The sequence below is a fragment of the Siphateles boraxobius genome, unplaced genomic scaffold (genome assembly GCF_051911475.1).
Source record: "Siphateles boraxobius isolate OS27281-9 unplaced genomic scaffold, OSU_SipBor_1 61, whole genome shotgun sequence".
Classification (NCBI taxonomy): domain Eukaryota; kingdom Metazoa; phylum Chordata; class Actinopteri; order Cypriniformes; family Leuciscidae; genus Siphateles; species Siphateles boraxobius.
Genome location: NW_027509188.1, coordinates 13,305,001 through 13,321,663, shown reverse-complemented (window position 1 = coordinate 13,321,663; position 16,663 = coordinate 13,305,001). Strand labels below are relative to the sequence as shown.

Sequence of the window (16,663 nt, the reverse complement as noted above, 5' to 3'; positions counted from 1 at the left end):
AGGTCAGATAAATCCAATCACATAGAGGCACTTTCACCTAGATATCATCATATAGAGACTGTGTCTGTTCCCCGAATTTGGAAATCCAAAAAACGTCCAAACCGATCTAAGGTTAAAAATGTAATTGATATTCAACAAATAAAAAATAGATATAATACAGATGAGCAAACGACAAAGCTTGGGTTGCTGAATATTCGATCCCTTACTTCAAAAGCACTCATAGTTAATGATATGATTTCAGATTATAACCTAGATGTGCTGTGTATGACAGAAACCTGGCTAAAACCAGACGATTACATTACTTTAAATGAGTCCACCCCGCAAGATTACTGTTATAAACATGAACCTCGCCTGAAAGGCAAAGGGGGAGGTGTTGCTGTAATTTATAGTAATATTTTCAAAACCACTAAAAAATCTAGTTTAAAATATATTTCTTTTGAAGTGTTGGTGCTTAGTGTAAAAATATATAATGTAAACGATAAATCAAGTTTGAGAATTCTGCTGGCAACTGTATACAGGCCACCAGGGAACCATAAAGATATATCAAAGAATTTGCTGACTTTGTATCAGAATTAGTATTGACTGCAAAAATTATTTAATTGGACAGTAATTAATCATTGTTATACAATAATTATTGGATAATTATACAATAATTATTGGACAAAAAACTTCCACACGTAATAACCTAGAATACCGGCTAACACTTGATGGCTGCTCTGTTAAGCCTTCGTCATCAGTTAGGAACCTGGGTGTGCTCTTTGATACCAATCTTTCATTTGAAAGTCACGTGTCTAGTGTCTGTAAAACCGCATTTTTCCATCTTAAAAATATATCTAAATTACGTCATATGCTTTCATTGACAAATGCGGAACAACTAGTTCATGCGTTCATGACATCAAGGCTAGATTATTGTAATGCTCTACTGGGTGGTTGCCCTGCACGCTTAATAAACAAACTACAGCTAGTTCAAAACGCAGCAGCTAGAGTTCTTACCAGAACCAGGAAGTACGACCATATTAGCCCGGTTCTGTCAACCCTGCATTGGCTCCCTATTAAACATCGTATAAATTTTAAAATATTGCTGATTACTTACAAAGCACTAAATGGTTTAGCTCCCCAGTACTTGAGCGAGCTCTTAACGCATTATAGTCCTTCACGTCTATTGCGATCTCAAAACTCCGGCCAGTTGATAATACCTAGAATATCTAAATCGACTGCTGGCGGTAGATCCTTTTCCTATTTAGCACCAAAACTTTGGAACAATCTTCCTAACATTGTCCGGGAAGCAGACACAGTCTGACAGTTCAAAGCTAGACTAAAAACACATCTCTTTGACCTAGCATTCACATAACACTCTATAGACTTCTATAATTCAATATTAGGCTGCTTAGATTAGGTCAGCAGGAACTGGGAACACTTCCCTCATATCCTGATGTACTCGTTACATCATAAGAAGAATGGCATCTACGCTAATTTTAGTGTCTTTGTTTATCCCGAGGTTTTCCCGCAGCCTGCCGGATCCAGGCCGTTTCCAGATCTGACGAAGGACTTTCGCCTGGACCCGATGACAATGCAGTGCTGAAGTGCCAACTAGCCTCTCCCTATGGAGGATCCCTATACCACTCTACAGATAAAGCGTTGTGGAATTTTTCAGTTCGCGTACCTACCCAAAGTGATAAGATAAAATAAAAATTCTGCATCAAAATTTATAGACAAGTAGTTTGTTTAGGCATGGTTTGTAAGGAATTACAAACCTGCGCACATATATTTAAACTCACATAACTATAGAATAAATTCTTAATGCGCATGTGAACGCCATCAGCGTCTATCACAGGTTCACGTTTAAAGTCTGTTTAGAGAGAACGGTGTCGTCTTAGCGGCCCCTAATTTAATAACAAATGATCATTTAGACGGAAGTGAATCAATCAAAACTAACTTTAGCTGGAAAAAACATTTTTCAAGAGCCACTATAAAACCAAACCAATCTCTGTTACCTTAAATTATATGTTTATCTCTGTAAAGCTGCTTTGAAACAATCTACATTGTTAAAAGCGCTATATAAAAATGAGGATGACTTTAAGGGAGTCAGCACCACCTGCGGCTTGCCTCTTCGAACTGGGTACTTTTTGGGGGTGGTGCACCCTTCCCGTGGCTCCTCCTCGTCTTGGGGTCCCGCCGCTCCTCCTTCTGACTCGCCCTTCTCCGAGGCCTCGTCTTGGGGTCCCGCCGCTCCTCCTTCTGACTCGCCCTTCTCCGAGGCCTCGTCTTGGGGTCCCGCCGCTCCTCCTTCTGACTCGCCCTTCTCCGAGGCCTCCTCGTCACGCTGTGTAAGGTAAAACAAATATATATACACAAAGACATGGTGAGCAATCGGTCATGATGTCGGAAACAGTTATAACACGTGAGGTTCACTGCAGTCAAAGGATGCCAACTTACCTCACTGGACTCAGGACTGGACGTCCCAGACTCCTGGAAATCTGGGCGAGTCCCCTCTGGAGTGGTGCTGCCCGACATGAGTTCCTCGTCTGGGGACTTTGGAGATCTCTTTCGGGGTTGGTTCCCCTTCCCCTTGGCAGGCCGCTTGCGCTTTCCCGAGGTCGGCTCCTTCGACGGGCTCGTTTCCAGACCCTCCAGGGCAGCTTCAAAGAGCCTGCGGTCAAGTTCGTGACATAGAATTTGTCCGCCGTCCGTGTGTCATGGCACATAAACTTGGAGAGCTTCACCCGGTCGTCATTGGAGTGGGTGAATTTTAAAAAAGTAAAAAGTAAAAACCAATGCCACCCAAAAGACCCCCGAAATATGTGCCTGAGCGCCGAAACACTTACATGACTTGCGATGGAAATAGTTGTTAAGATTCTTGCAGGCATTGGCCGTCAAAGAAAAAAAAAGGTAATTGGCCACGGGCCCGCCCGGCAGCTGGTCCTTAACCCGGAGGAACCGCTGCACCCACCCGAACTCCTCCTCTGTTAGGACGATCTGGGCCGCACCAAACGCCATGTTCGTCTTGTGATGTGCGACCTGTGGACACACCAGGAAAAAACGCACATGGAGTCAGTGTCACTCAGGAGAGGCAACAAACAAATTCACATTGATGCTCACATTGTTGAGGTAGGCCTTCTCTGAGGTGGATTTGCGTGCCCCCAGAACCTCCTGCATGGTAATGTTTTGAAAAACACCCCCTCTGTGGCCGTAGACGGAGGACAGCAGCGCCGCAAAGTGCCCGTAGAACCGCCACAGCGTCTTCTGGCACGGGTCCTTCTCCAGGAGGGCTACAGGCGGGAGTGAAGCACAACGTCAAGGTTCAAACGTTCGCTCGGCAACAGGTGAGTACCTTGAGTCGGGGAGAGGGTAAAAGACAACTTACTCAATAGCTCGGGGATGGCCTTGGCTGCCTGCTCCTGGCACCTCAAAATGGTGGCCTTGGAGATTACATTCTTCTCTTTGCCCTCCTTGACCGCGGTCTGGTGGACGGCCACGCCCCACTTCAGCGAATTCCTCAGGCTCCCCATCTCCCTGCGAAGGCCGACCGGCGGCAGGCGGCAAGACGGCGGAGGAGTTTCTGAGAGGAACCGGACGAAGCAGCCGACATGCAGCACGTAGTGCTGAATAGTAGTCACAGTCATTTTTGCCTGTCGGAGGGAGCTGACCCAACTGCAAGAAGACAAAACGGTTACAGAGGCGATAGATCATTTTCAAACTGAGCCAACAACGGAAGAAAAGTAACTCACCTGTGTATCCTGGCAGTGTCCTTGAGGAAGCGGAAGTCGGCCAGGTATGTCTTTCCCCTCGACATGGCTGCCAAAAACTTTTTTATCCGGTAGACCTGACAGCCCACGTTCTCTTTAAGTTTGGTGCCAGGGTCTGGGCCTTCCCTGCGTCACCTGTACTCCTCCACGATTTCGCATGCAAAAAAGAAAGAAAAAAAGGGAGAGAAAAGAGGAAGAGCAAATAGTTGGTTAGAACGGACACAACTTAAAAGAAAAAAAAGATATAAGCGCCACACTCACTCAGCACGGCCATGTGGTCGGGGTAATGGGGTTGGTCTTCCTCTTCCAGCGGCTGCTGACTGGTGGAAGCCTTCCCCTCGTTGTTGTCGGGCTTCTCCTCGCTGGTGTCGGGCAAGGCAGGGGGCCGCTCGGTCTCACAGGGCACCTCGGGGGAAGACCGCTGGGGCGTCTTCCTCTTCATCCGGGCAGAGAGAGGAGAGGATCCTTTGGGCCACCTGCCCAATTCAGGCCGAGCCCAAGGAGGTCGACCTCCTCTTCAAAATACGGTACCACCTGGTGACCATTCGAAGAGTCTCGCTGAGCGTATCGACCTGTTCAGGTCGGGCACCTGTGTTCTCAGGAGCTCTTTTGCCTTGACGCAGCCCACCTTGTCGCACTCCTCCTCCTACAGTTCCAGTGGGTCTCGAGAGTCCGATGGATCTTCTTCCAGCAGCTGGTGCCCCTCCAGGTCCAGAGTAGAAACCATCCGGACGGCCAGGTCGGAGGCCCTCAGAGCAGTCAGCTTGGCCAGGCATGACCTCCTCTTGCAGTAACGGAGCATGTCGTCCTGTGCCCCAACCAAGATCTTGCTGTGGGTACGGACGTGGCGGTCAAGCCGGTTGGAGAACTTTCCACACGCCGGAACTGGGCAGAGGCCTGCACGGGCGTTCACTCGCCCCGACTCCATGGCCAAGAGAAGCTTCTGCTCCTCTTGGTTCTTCTGCATTGACCACGGCTGTCCAAATAGGCTGTCTGTGGACATGTCATTTTAAGGCTAGTTTTGCATAGTTATGAGCTCTAAAGTACCCCAACATGCTTGACTGTCTTTCCTGTGAACTGTACTGTGTGTTTTGAGTGATAAAACATGAATAACTATGTAATATGACCTATTAATGCATTGACCACGGACAGCCTAAAGAGATCCCGTCAAATAAGTTACAGGTGGGCCCTTCCTCACTTTGTCCACCTGCCCACAGCCTCGGGGGCCCCCGGGGGACCAATATACAGCGCCCCGAAAGCGAAAAAGGCATATATATATCTGCGAAAACTCAACGGATTTGGCGAGCACGAGCTCGTTGGAACCATCTAGTTGAACTGAACAAACTATATAATTTGGTGGTGTTTTTGATATTAGCCGAAAACCATCGGGCGCGATACAAAATGGCGGCCGCCGGTGACGTCACGATCTCAGAAGAAAATCGCTCATATCTCGACAACGCGAAGTCCCAGAGAGGTCAAATTCGGGTGAGGGGGTCCCAGCGGGACCCTTACACGAACGCTAGAGTGACGGGCCTCGGGGACGCCCCCTACAGGCTTGCCGTTCGCTGGTACCCCCGACTTTGAATGACTATAACTCGGGGACCCGGCCGAGTTGGACCTCGGGGGTGGGCTCGTTCGAAAGGACCGGTCCAGCACTATGATCGATTAAAGTTTGGGGAATATTGAGCCAGGGGTTCCCGAGATATAATCCCAAAAAGGTGCACCTTTGGCCGGGCGTAACTCCCGGACCCGACCGCCCTCGGACACAGGGGTGGGCTCGTTGGATAGGCCATTTCGAGTCCTACAGGAGACCCAATTTTTTCACCTTGTAGTTTGAGATAGGCTGTCTGTGGACATGTCATTTTTAGGCTAATAATAGATAATTAAAAATCATGCAATTATAATAACTATATACAATTATAATAATACTATTTATGAAATAATAACTAATGTTTATGAGCTCTACTGTACGTAGTTAAACTGTATCCATTGTAATTTCATGTTTCTAGAAGTTCAAAGTCAACTAACTTTGTTTCCATTCCTACAGATTTTTGCTGCTGCTGAAAGATGCTGCTGTCGTGTCCATTGTGCCCCGCAAAGATGATTCATCTCAGACACCATCTGAGGTCTCAGCATACAATTACAAACAAGGACGAGAGACAAATATTGCTGTGACTGGCACGGGGGCGGATAAAATTTAGACACATCGGGTGTATAATCTCAAACTAGCATACTTGTTTTTGTGAATTCGTTTAAAAATGTTTTTTTTTAAACTGTCTCTTCAGGGAAAACAGGTGAAAAAAATGATCAAAAAACTAAAATGGAAGGTGGCAGTGGACCAACTGAGCACACTACAGCCTGAACCTGACCACCCAGACCATCCAGTCCTGTCAGCTCTGGATGTCCCTGAAGGAGGAGGGCAGCCACAACCTCCAGAGAGCCCATTGGCTGTTCTGGAGGAGTGTCTCCAATTGCTGGGTAGGTTTTGAATGTTTTATGTAATGGGAATATAATATATTTTTTTCAAGATGGAGAACAAATTATTGACTCTGTGTGTGTTTATTGTAGATAACTTTGAAATGGAAAGTGGTCCAAGCCTTCTGGGTAGATATTATTTGATCAATATGTTATTATGCTATATTGTTTATACAAGAAAAACAAATTAATACCTTTTTTATTATAGACTTGTTTCCTTAAGACAGCGAGGCCCAGCAGGAGGACCAAAGCATTGGTAGGTATCAGGTGAACAATTATTTACACTTGGGCTGTATTGTTTTTTCCATGAACAGGAAATTAAGAAAAAAAAATAACTTTTTCTTGTTCTTCTTAGATGATTTATTCAAGCAGGTGGCAGAGGATGACCACAATCCTGCAAGTCTGCAAGGTAAGTAATAGGTGATAAGTTTACATGCATGAAACCAAGTTTTGTTGTTGTTTTATTTATTTTTTTCATTGTTTTTCTTTCTTTCCCTTTTTCAGACCTGTCCACCATTGACCTGGCGGACCTGCTTGAACTCTGATTTTTTTATAATATAAATTATGTTGTATATAGTTGTTTTATGCCATAGATTATTTATGCCGTAGTTTTATGCAATTTATAAGAAAATTGTTTGTTTAGAAATTTCTTAATGTTCTGTTTATATATATCATAATGTTCTGTTTAATATTTTAATTTCCTGTTTATAAATATCTTAATGTTGTTTAACATGTCTATTAAATTATTATAAATAATGGAAAATCAATGTTTTAATAATCATGATTGAACAATAAAATTTTAAAATGGTTTTGTCTGTCTCATCTATTTCATCAAAACATACCACCTGTAACTTATTGGACTGGGTCCAAATAGGCTGTCTGTGGACAGTTCATTTTTAGGCCAATAATACATAATTATTGGCTGTAATGCACATTTCTGTGTTGTATTCTGTCCCTTGTGTGAGGTACAGGAGGTTTTACCTAATAAAACCACCGTAAATATGAATTATGACCTATTAATGCATTGACCACAGACAGGCTATTTGGACCCCGTCAAATAAGTTACAGGTGGGCCCTTACTTTGCCCACCTGTAACTTATTCAACAAGGTCCAAATAGGCTGTTCGTGGACAGTCCATTTTTAGGCTAATTATACATAATTAATAGCTTTAATGTACATCAGTGTGTTGTATCGTGTCCCCTGTGTGGTGCACAGTCGTTTTTACCTAATAAAACCACTGTAAATATGAAGTATGACCTATTAATGCATTGACCACGGACAGCATACAGAAGTCCAGTCAAATAAGTTACAGGTGGGCCATTCCTGTGGTTATTACAAGAAATGCCCACCTGTAACTTATTCTACAGGGTTCCTATAGGCTATCTGTGGACATGTCCTTTTTAGGCTAATTATGCATAATTGTGAGCTGTAAATTACCCTAAAATGTTTGATTGTATTCCCTGTGCACTGTAATCTATGATTTATGCAATAAAACATTAACAAATATGAATTATGACCTATTAATGCATTGACCACGGACAGCCTACAGAGGTCCAGTCGAATAAGTTACAGGTGGGATGCTGTTTTTGGTAAGGGGGGTGAATAGGCTGTTCGTGGTCAGTGGGCGTGGTCAGGGGGGTGAATAGGCTGTTCGTGGTCAGTGGGCGTGGTCAGGGGGGTGAATAGGCTGTTCGTGGTCAGTGGGCGTGGTCAGGGGGGTGAATAGGCTGTTCGTGGTCAGTGGGCGTGGTCAGGGGGGTGAATAGGCTGTTCGTGGTCAGTGGGGTGAATAGGCTGTTCGTGGTCGTAATCACAACACAGTTAGTCAGGCGTCTATGCCAGCAGAGGAGATTAACGTTACAAGGGTTTTATTGTGTGTCATAGCAATTACTTGGTTTTGTTTAACTCTGAAACATGAAATGTGGAGGTAAAAAAAAAAAAAAAACCTTTTCATATATATAAAAAACATACTTTCAATGAACTTTACTTTTGTAAGTTACCTGAGTAAAGTTACCTAAATCAATTGATACAGCCCTGAATCGAATCGCACCGCAGAATTTTGGGAAATATGGTATCGCTGTCTGAGAGAATGAATATGGTATGGTATCGTGATGAGCTGATTTACTACTGAAGCGTTGAGTCCAGCTGTTAGCTCACTCCTGTGTGGCGTTGGTGCTTTCAGCTTCTCTGTGTTTTCAATAACGAGACAAGTGATGGACATGTATGAGCATGTGGTTCTGGATGTCCAGCGGTCATATATAGTCCTGGAATAATTGTGTGGGACACGGTTTCTCTACTGGGGAGAACATACGTGGGGTTTAAGGCATTGGCAAAAGTTTTAAATCCTTTGTCCTCCACAGTGGAAAATGGCTGAAAGTTTCCACACACTCACACATAAACAAGTCACACCAAAAATTGATCAATCCTTAAACGAGATTCACTGAAAGCAGCACATCACAAAACGATTATTTCTAAAAACTCCGGCCAAAGTGGAGATTTCTGAAAATGCCGGTTATGTGTTGCCGTGTCAACTGGGAGAAACGGGGTTTTAGGTTCTCTCCTGTCGATTCGGAGGATTCTGATTGGCTTGCATGGCTTTATCCTTCTCCCTACACTGCCACCCATAGGTTTGGCATAGTTATGATGGCGCTCGTGGTAAATACTCGCTCGCGGCGTATCGCGGAATATTCGTTTCTCTAAATACCCGGCTATGTGTAAACGTAGCCTTAGTCTAATCAACCGATAATAAACACTGGATTATTGCATTAATATAGAGCCAAAGGAAAAACAGTGGCTGACAAACTCCCCTACAAATGAATAAAAACAGTCATGGGATCACATGATTTGTTCTTGCTGAAGCTAAAGCGCGCTGCGTAACACGAGTTTGCCTCAAGAACCGATGAGGATCATTCTCATGTTACGCAGAACATTTGAGCTTCCTACGAATAGCCGTCTTATTATTGTTTTCTGTGTATGGGATTTTTGTGTGTGTGTTTAATACGTTACTTATAAGCCTTGTGTAGAGATCTGAGACACACCAGAGATGTGAGAAATTGAGTGTTTAGTGTTGGCTGTATTAGGGCGAGTAAATAGATTTAGTTGAATTTATTTGCTCTTGAAGTGATTAAATGTCTATTTTGTGTGTGTGTATTTGGGTTTTATTGTGTGTTTGTTTCCTCTCCTACAGAGCTTTACTCTTCAAGGCTGATGATAGTATGTAGTTCATTCTGTTGTGGTGTTAAAATATTTGTCTTTATTTGAATTGTTTGTGAAGAGTTCTCTTTTGAGAATATTTCTTATTTTCTTTCCTATTTAAATAAAAGTGCTACGTATGCATGATGTTTGACTTGAACTGCTTGATTTGCAACTTTGTGAGATAAAGATATTTGTGAGTAAGTCTCGGCATTATTGAAGTTTTCAGTCCTGGCCCGAAGTTAACTTCCGGTCTGTGTTGGTTTATCGGTCTGGCTATAGTGGCTAGTAATAGTGCGTAGACATTTTTATGTAGCGAGCTCCTTCAAGGCTTGTAGTTTAACTCATTTGAAATGTTAGCTTGACAAACTTCAAGCTTTTGACTAAAAACAAACTACAAGTTTCATGTTTGACGTGACCAGATCACAGAGAGAGCCGTCAAGGGAACAACTGACCACAATCCAATAAATAAAACTATTTAAAAAAATAAAATTCTCTAAAAATAACACCACACACACACACACACACACACACACACACACACACACACACACACACACACACACACACACACACACACACATATAGCTTCATAAATATCCCGTCTGAGTGCATAGGAGAGCAGAATTTACTCTTGTTATCAGAAATACTCTGGAGGGATCAAGGATCGGATCGTCAGTCAATCAGGACGCGTTTACATTTGTTCATCGAGTGTCTCTGTATCTGGACAATAACTGATCCTGCTAAATATTTAAATGAGGTCTGTAATAGGCTCTATGCACGTCACAGTTCCGGGTTCGCGTGTACTAGGCTATCAACTTCCTGTTTATACACAGACAGATATGGCTCTCTTTTATAGTCCTTGTCTTCAGGACTTACCTCGTCTGACGGTAAATGATGTAGACCGACTCGTAAAAAAATCATGTGCTGCTCCCAACAGCAAGCGGGAAAAAGGATTTAAAATGTACATCGGCAGCTATATCGACAACTATGAGGGTAAGTAGCTAACGTACTTACTATATTAACCCCTCAGGTTGTGTTCGGGTCATTTTGATCCAGAGAAAATTTCAATTATTTAATGTTATCGCATTGGACTGAAACTTAGTGACTTTGTTCACAGAGGGTCACGTTATAAGTACTTCTCAAATGTTTTTGAGAAAAATTCAACTGAAATGAAAATTTGACAATTTTCGTAGGGGGAGAGCGGGGCACAAGGTAACGTGGGGCTTGTTGTAACACACTTGTTTTAAATACTTCCACATATGCCAGCTTGACGAAACCTCTTTTACTGTCTATGGACGAAACTTAGTGTATTTACTAGTTGCCATATCAACACTATATAGAGAAAAAAAATGCGCTAAAATTCAGAAATCTTTGAAATTCAGAAGATATCACTGAACATTTATTTAACCATTGCAAAATTATTTTTCTTACTAATGTTAATTTTTCATCTCTATTTTTTGTTTATTTAAATTTAGACAAATTTGATACATTAAAAAAGTTAATAATTGTATTTTATTGAGAAAATATTTTGGTTTAACTTGTATATATTTTTTATTAGATCAAATAATATTTTAAGCTGTCATATGGTCATGTTACAATGTGCCCCACCTATGGGGCATGTTGTCACATTTCACTTCCATTCTTTTGGGGTATATCAAGAAAAAAGTAAACACTGTATTAATAAAACAAAACCACATAATTGTTCTAGACGTGGGAATAATGTGGGGAAAAATAAATACTTGAAAGTCAAAAAGCGTTACGCTGTGCCTCGCTCTCCCCTACCTTTTTGGGTGGGGGGGTTTATCACCTTGTTACACTTGTGGTGTTCCCGGTCAAAAATGACCGGCCTACAAAAAATTGCTTATAAATCACTTGTTATGCTATATTAGCACCCAATATTGGATTCAATCTTTTTGTCAACTTGTTCTCTTTGAATATGGACTGGTTTTAGATTTCTTTTTGCCTCTAATTAATCATAGGCCTCATTTATCTGAGAGTAGGCATCTCATTTTTTGAGTAATATATATATATATATATATATTTTTTTTTTTTTACAAATTTTGACATTTTTTACTAAATAAAACCATTTCAAAATGTATGTTCATCTTTCTCCCTAACAGTGTCAATGAAAGACGAGGTGACAGGAGAGGGCAGCGTGAGGGCAGTCTGTCATAGATCCATGAGGAAAAATGAAAAGCCACACAAATTGAGAGTAGGGTGACTAGGGTCAATGTTAGGGTAATGGGTAGGCCTGCTGATAAGTTGCCCATATATGCTGATAAGTAACATTGTCTAAATGTATATGGCTTAGTCTCGGTCTACTGTTTATGGACGTGAATGGGTAGGCCTACATTTTAACATATGTGCCTTTCATCTAGAATAAACTGTATGCTTTTATTAGTTATATTTTCCTCTTGTTAACAGTTTAGCTCTTGAGAGGTATTTGTCATCTGAGCTTCTATTTCTCCCTAGATGGTGTTAAAACACTCGAAACCTGTCATGGTTTACCCCAGTGCACAGTTGCACAGACACTGAGCAGATCTGGCATAAACCAAGGACCTTGGTAAGTCATCTGTCTGTCATGTGAATTGCACATGTAGCTATTGTGATGCCATGTCAAAATGTGTCTTTGCTGTCAGGGTGTTAGGCCAGGTCCGGTGGGAGACATGGAGGTCCGCAAACCCCAGAATTCAACCGCTGTTTGTGTGAGGTGAGATTACATTACCTTCAGTTTTTGTGTTTAATATGTACGCTGCAGTTTTTGTAAAAACGTTTTTTTCACTTTAACTTTTTCAGAAGTTCTCTCTATAAAGCACTGGATGGGGAAATGCCAGATCTAGCCACAATGAGAGTGACAGAGGTATAAAAGGACTTTCCCCCTTTGCTTGCACCTCTAGTGACCACCATGGGCATGTCAGCAGAAGTCCCATTAGTTCAGTCAGCTTTTGGGGCTGTCCAGGCAGGGAGTGTGCTGTCATTTCAGCTAAAACCACCAGAAATGTGGGAAATCATCAACATCCAGACGCCCCTGCCCAACCTTCTATTCCCATCCAAAGCTATAGGCTTGAGCCAACCACATGCTCTTATGTGTTATCAGAGGAGGAACATGTATATATGAAATCGCTACAGGTGTCATTCGACATGGCCCACAGGGTTGAAGCTGCAACACGGGAACAGAGCTCATGCCAGGAATGGCATCGACTGAGAAAGATGCGAGTCACATCTACACGCTTTCACGAGGCATGCCATGTTCGCTGTCATACATCTGCTGAAAATCTGGCACACAGAATTTTGCGGGGGACTGTCATGACAAAGGACATGAGGAGAGGAATCGATATGGAGCCAGTTGCTGTGACAAAGTACTGCAGTTTAAAAAATGTGAATTATTCACCCTGCGGGTTCATTATACACCCTGATGCTCCATGGCTGGGATGCTCTCCCGATGGAGTCGTTTTCGATCCTTCTGACAACCCACCATTTGGCCTGCTGGAAATAAAATGCCCTAACATCCAGAGTTATGTTGACTGTCCCTACCTCAAAATGTCAGATGGTTCTTTGCAGCTTAGGAGGCAGCACAAGTATTACTGGCAAGTGCAAGGTCAGATCCTCCTAACAGGTTTCGAGTGGTGTGATTTTGTTGTATGTGCGCAGGAGGACATGCTTGTTGAGCGTATATACAAAAATATTTATGTAATGCACACCATTAGAAACCGAGCAGATCTGTTTTTTTTTACCACTACATACTGAAGTGTTTGCGTGTTTAAGTCATTTTTAGATAACAGTGAAGTATTTCTCAATTTCTACAATTGTACAAATGTTGTTTTAATTAATGACTGTGTGTTAATTGTTACAGTGTGGCCACGTACCACTGGTGGTCCGTTCAATTATATTGATATTATTATATACAGCATTATATTTATTGTATTATTATTTATTTACACTATAAACAATATTTACATATATACACAATATACTCATATATATATACACACACATACTATATTTATACAATATATATACCTATCTTATTTAACATTACACATGTACATATATACTAAATATTTAGATTTGTATAGTTAATTAATGAATACATATGTTATGCATTATGAAATTATAATAAAAAATGTACAAGGAAACACTGTCTTAGTTTTGTCTGTTGATCAGAGTTATGAATACTGAAGAGAGTGTGAAATCCATAGTTTTTACAAAAGTATATGTACAATATTTACAGGTGACAAACCTTAGCACATTAAAGGGATAGTTCACCCAAAAATGTAAATTCTGTCAGTAAATTACTCTCCCTCATTTTGTTCCAACCCCGTAAGACCTTCGTTCATCTTTGGAACACGAATTGAACGAAGGTCTTACGGGGTTGAACAACATGAGGGTGAGTAACTACTGACATAATTTTCATTTTTGGGTGAACTATCCCTTTAACAAGGATGAGGGTTTTTAGACTCAGTGGCTCCATGCCTTGATAAGTGGTCCACATTGGTAGTTCACAAGCAAACATGCCACTGTAAACAGTTAGTTTATGCTACCAGAAATGGACAAGGGGATGACTGAGTCAAACACTCGACGGATAAGACGTTCAACGTGTACCCTGAGCCTGACCACAGACTGAGTGTGTGTCACTTCATGAGATAACATTTGTTTTCCCTTGGTCAGGAAAACAGGCCGGTGAATTTTGCATGGCACTAGGCTGTCAATTAAGAAGCCCTTGTCCACCATGATGGCCATGTCAGGGGTAAGAAGGTTAATGATCCCTGACTGTTTGAACAACTCCCGGTCACTAATAGAGAGATAACCCTGCATAGAGTCCAGACACAAATGTTATTGCACCATGAGGTGCCATTCCTATTAAAGCCTTGAATGTGCAGTGAGACTTATAGTTTGAAAAAACCTCACATTGTAATAGCAAAGAGGAAGGTGTTTGGCAGCGGATCTCAGTACAATCCTGGATAACCTGTGTGTCTCGGAAAAGATGAAATTCCTCTGGCAGATGGGCTCGTACTCTCTCTTTCGGCATCCAAATGCACACTGACCCCAGGACAAAGTACAGGAAGTTGGCCCAGGTTGTTACGATGCGGCTCACAGTGGCCTGATGTACATGGAAGCGATGACCAAGGTCCTTTTGCTTGAGGCCCAAAGCAAGATGCATCATGAACAGGAAGAACTCATCTATTGCAGGAAGTGCCCGAGTGTTTCCAGCCTCCCTGGTGACTTTGGAGTTGGTGACACGAATCATTCTGTGCGTTGCCGGTTCAATCAGTTCCCAGAAGGCCATCAGGTGGTTATAGGTTGCAAATCTGTCAAGAAAGAAAAGTGCATTGGTTCTCACATGGCATAAAATACTCACACTTAGCTTTATAGTATAGTATATAGTATAGTTATAGTAATTTCCAGTTTCGGAAATAAGAATGCTGAATTACAAGTAACTGATACAACAATCTTGTAATACAACATGAGTCATGAAAATTATGGAATTCGGTATGTATGATTAAACTAACTCTGATTGCTGTTTAAGACAACAGCTGCTATTCATACTTATAATTATATTAGCCTATGTTGTTGTTATTATTTTGGTCGGTGTAGCCTGTAGCTGACGCTGAGTTCAGTGTAGACGCGTTTCCATGACTACACCGGAAGTTGTTAATGCGCAACCTTGTAAGACGATAAAGTCATTTTGTAATGCAATTTATAATGTGTCTTGTTTATAGTAATTCTGAGTAATAGTGTGACTTAAAGCTGTTTTTTACCTTGCTCTTGTTAAATTTATGACCAAGAGAAAAGTTGTTTATTAATAGTCACATGTTTAACCCCGGAAGTATTAAGAGTAGCGCGTGTGAGAAGAGAGTCGCGGGTGAAAACAGCGAACTTTTAAGCTCCCGTCTATTATTCTACAGCTGGTCTACCAGGCGAACACGGTAATAATTACGAGCTATCTTATTAAGCACTGTTAAATTTTGATTACAAGAAAATGTAAGACGCATTGTATTGGTCTGTATAAGAAATAAGAGTATATGAATGTTGCTTTGGGTGCTTTGTGATTGAAACTGTTTTGTTTATCTTCTAGTTTTCACGGTGTTTCATGATACTTCAGAGAAGAATAAATGTGATTGTGAACATCAGTATGAAGCGTGGACTCATTTATGACCAGTGTAACTACATAGCCTACTTTTACGTGCAGCTAGCTTATACAACTCCAATAATATTTAATAACAACGTGGACTAGTGTTTTCAGGACAATGACAACGCTATTACAAATGCTTATCACAGGCAATATAATTTTACCTTGTATAAAAGAGTATGTCCTCATTTTCCTTTCTGACAGTCAAAATCAATAGTTTTAAACCCATCATCAGTGTAATCGTTTACAGTCACGGCTATTTTAATATAATGCATTTTAACAAAACAAAGGTGACATTTAATTTTATTTATTGCTCTTATATTCTGTGGAGAAACTGAGATGAAATAATATTGAAATATATGTCATGATAAGGATTAGGTTTAAGTTGATAAATTAAACAGTAGATCTTTCTCTGCACCACAAACTTAATTTTTAAATACAAATTCTTAGTGAGTTTGAAAAAGTTGCTTCCGATCATTTGTAATATGAATACTTCACATTATTCATTGAATTTTCATCATTATACCACACATGCTTAGTATTTGGTTCAATTATATTTAGATATAAGCCAGAATCTTTTGAAATAATCTCAGTGGTATTGATATCTTTGGTAATCTGATTTATCATTTGAATTAATCCTTTATCTTATAATTTTTGTTAAGTTTTCTGTATGTGGATTTCTATTTCGTGTGAACGGGACTTTTATTTTGGTGTGGGGACACATGACGTCATAAGTCTGCGCCGCACTCCTGCATCTGTGATTCTGCAGAAGAAAGGTTTGTATTTTTGTCATTTAACGTGTTTGAATCAATACAGCCCGTTCAGACGATTATATAGAAAACTTTGAAATTAATTACTTTTGAATATAATATTAATGAACAGTTGCTTTATGAGTGAAGCGCCTCCACATGTGAGTAACAGAAAAGCTGCGTCTCATTTCACTCCCTATATTGTGAATCGGTTCATCATAAACACGCTGTTTGCTCTCTGGTAAGTACTAATAGAGAAACGGAGCTTTTCGAAATCGGTTCAGATTCAAATGAATTAAATGATTCAGAGTTTGTAATCGCTCGAATCACCGAATCACGCTGACGACTCCTGCAGTTCTCCAGTGTAA

At 41.3% G+C, this 16,663-nt stretch overlaps 1 protein-coding gene and 1 pseudogene across 3 annotated transcripts in view; both read left to right on the top strand.

Moving 5' to 3' along the window:
- Nucleotides 1-16,663, top strand: part of LOC143718338 (uncharacterized) — a 207,772-nt gene that overhangs the window by 167,798 nt on the left and 23,311 nt on the right. Inside the window, exon 1 of one of the 2 annotated variants that reach the window (XM_077209420.1) lies at nucleotides 16,261-16,322. The exons of the other annotated variant lie outside the window; for it this stretch is intronic. The gene's annotated coding sequence lies outside the window, so the exon portion shown is untranslated. Of the gene's footprint in view, nucleotides 1-16,260; nucleotides 16,323-16,663 lie in introns of those variants that run through there. 2 annotated transcript variants of the gene reach the window in all.
- Nucleotides 16,268-16,663, top strand: part of LOC143718563 (uncharacterized) — a 185,629-nt pseudogene continuing 185,233 nt past the window's right edge. The window contains exon 1 of the transcript XR_013196440.1: nucleotides 16,268-16,322. The product of XR_013196440.1 is annotated as an uncharacterized LOC143718563 (transcript). The remainder of the gene's footprint in view (nucleotides 16,323-16,663) is intronic.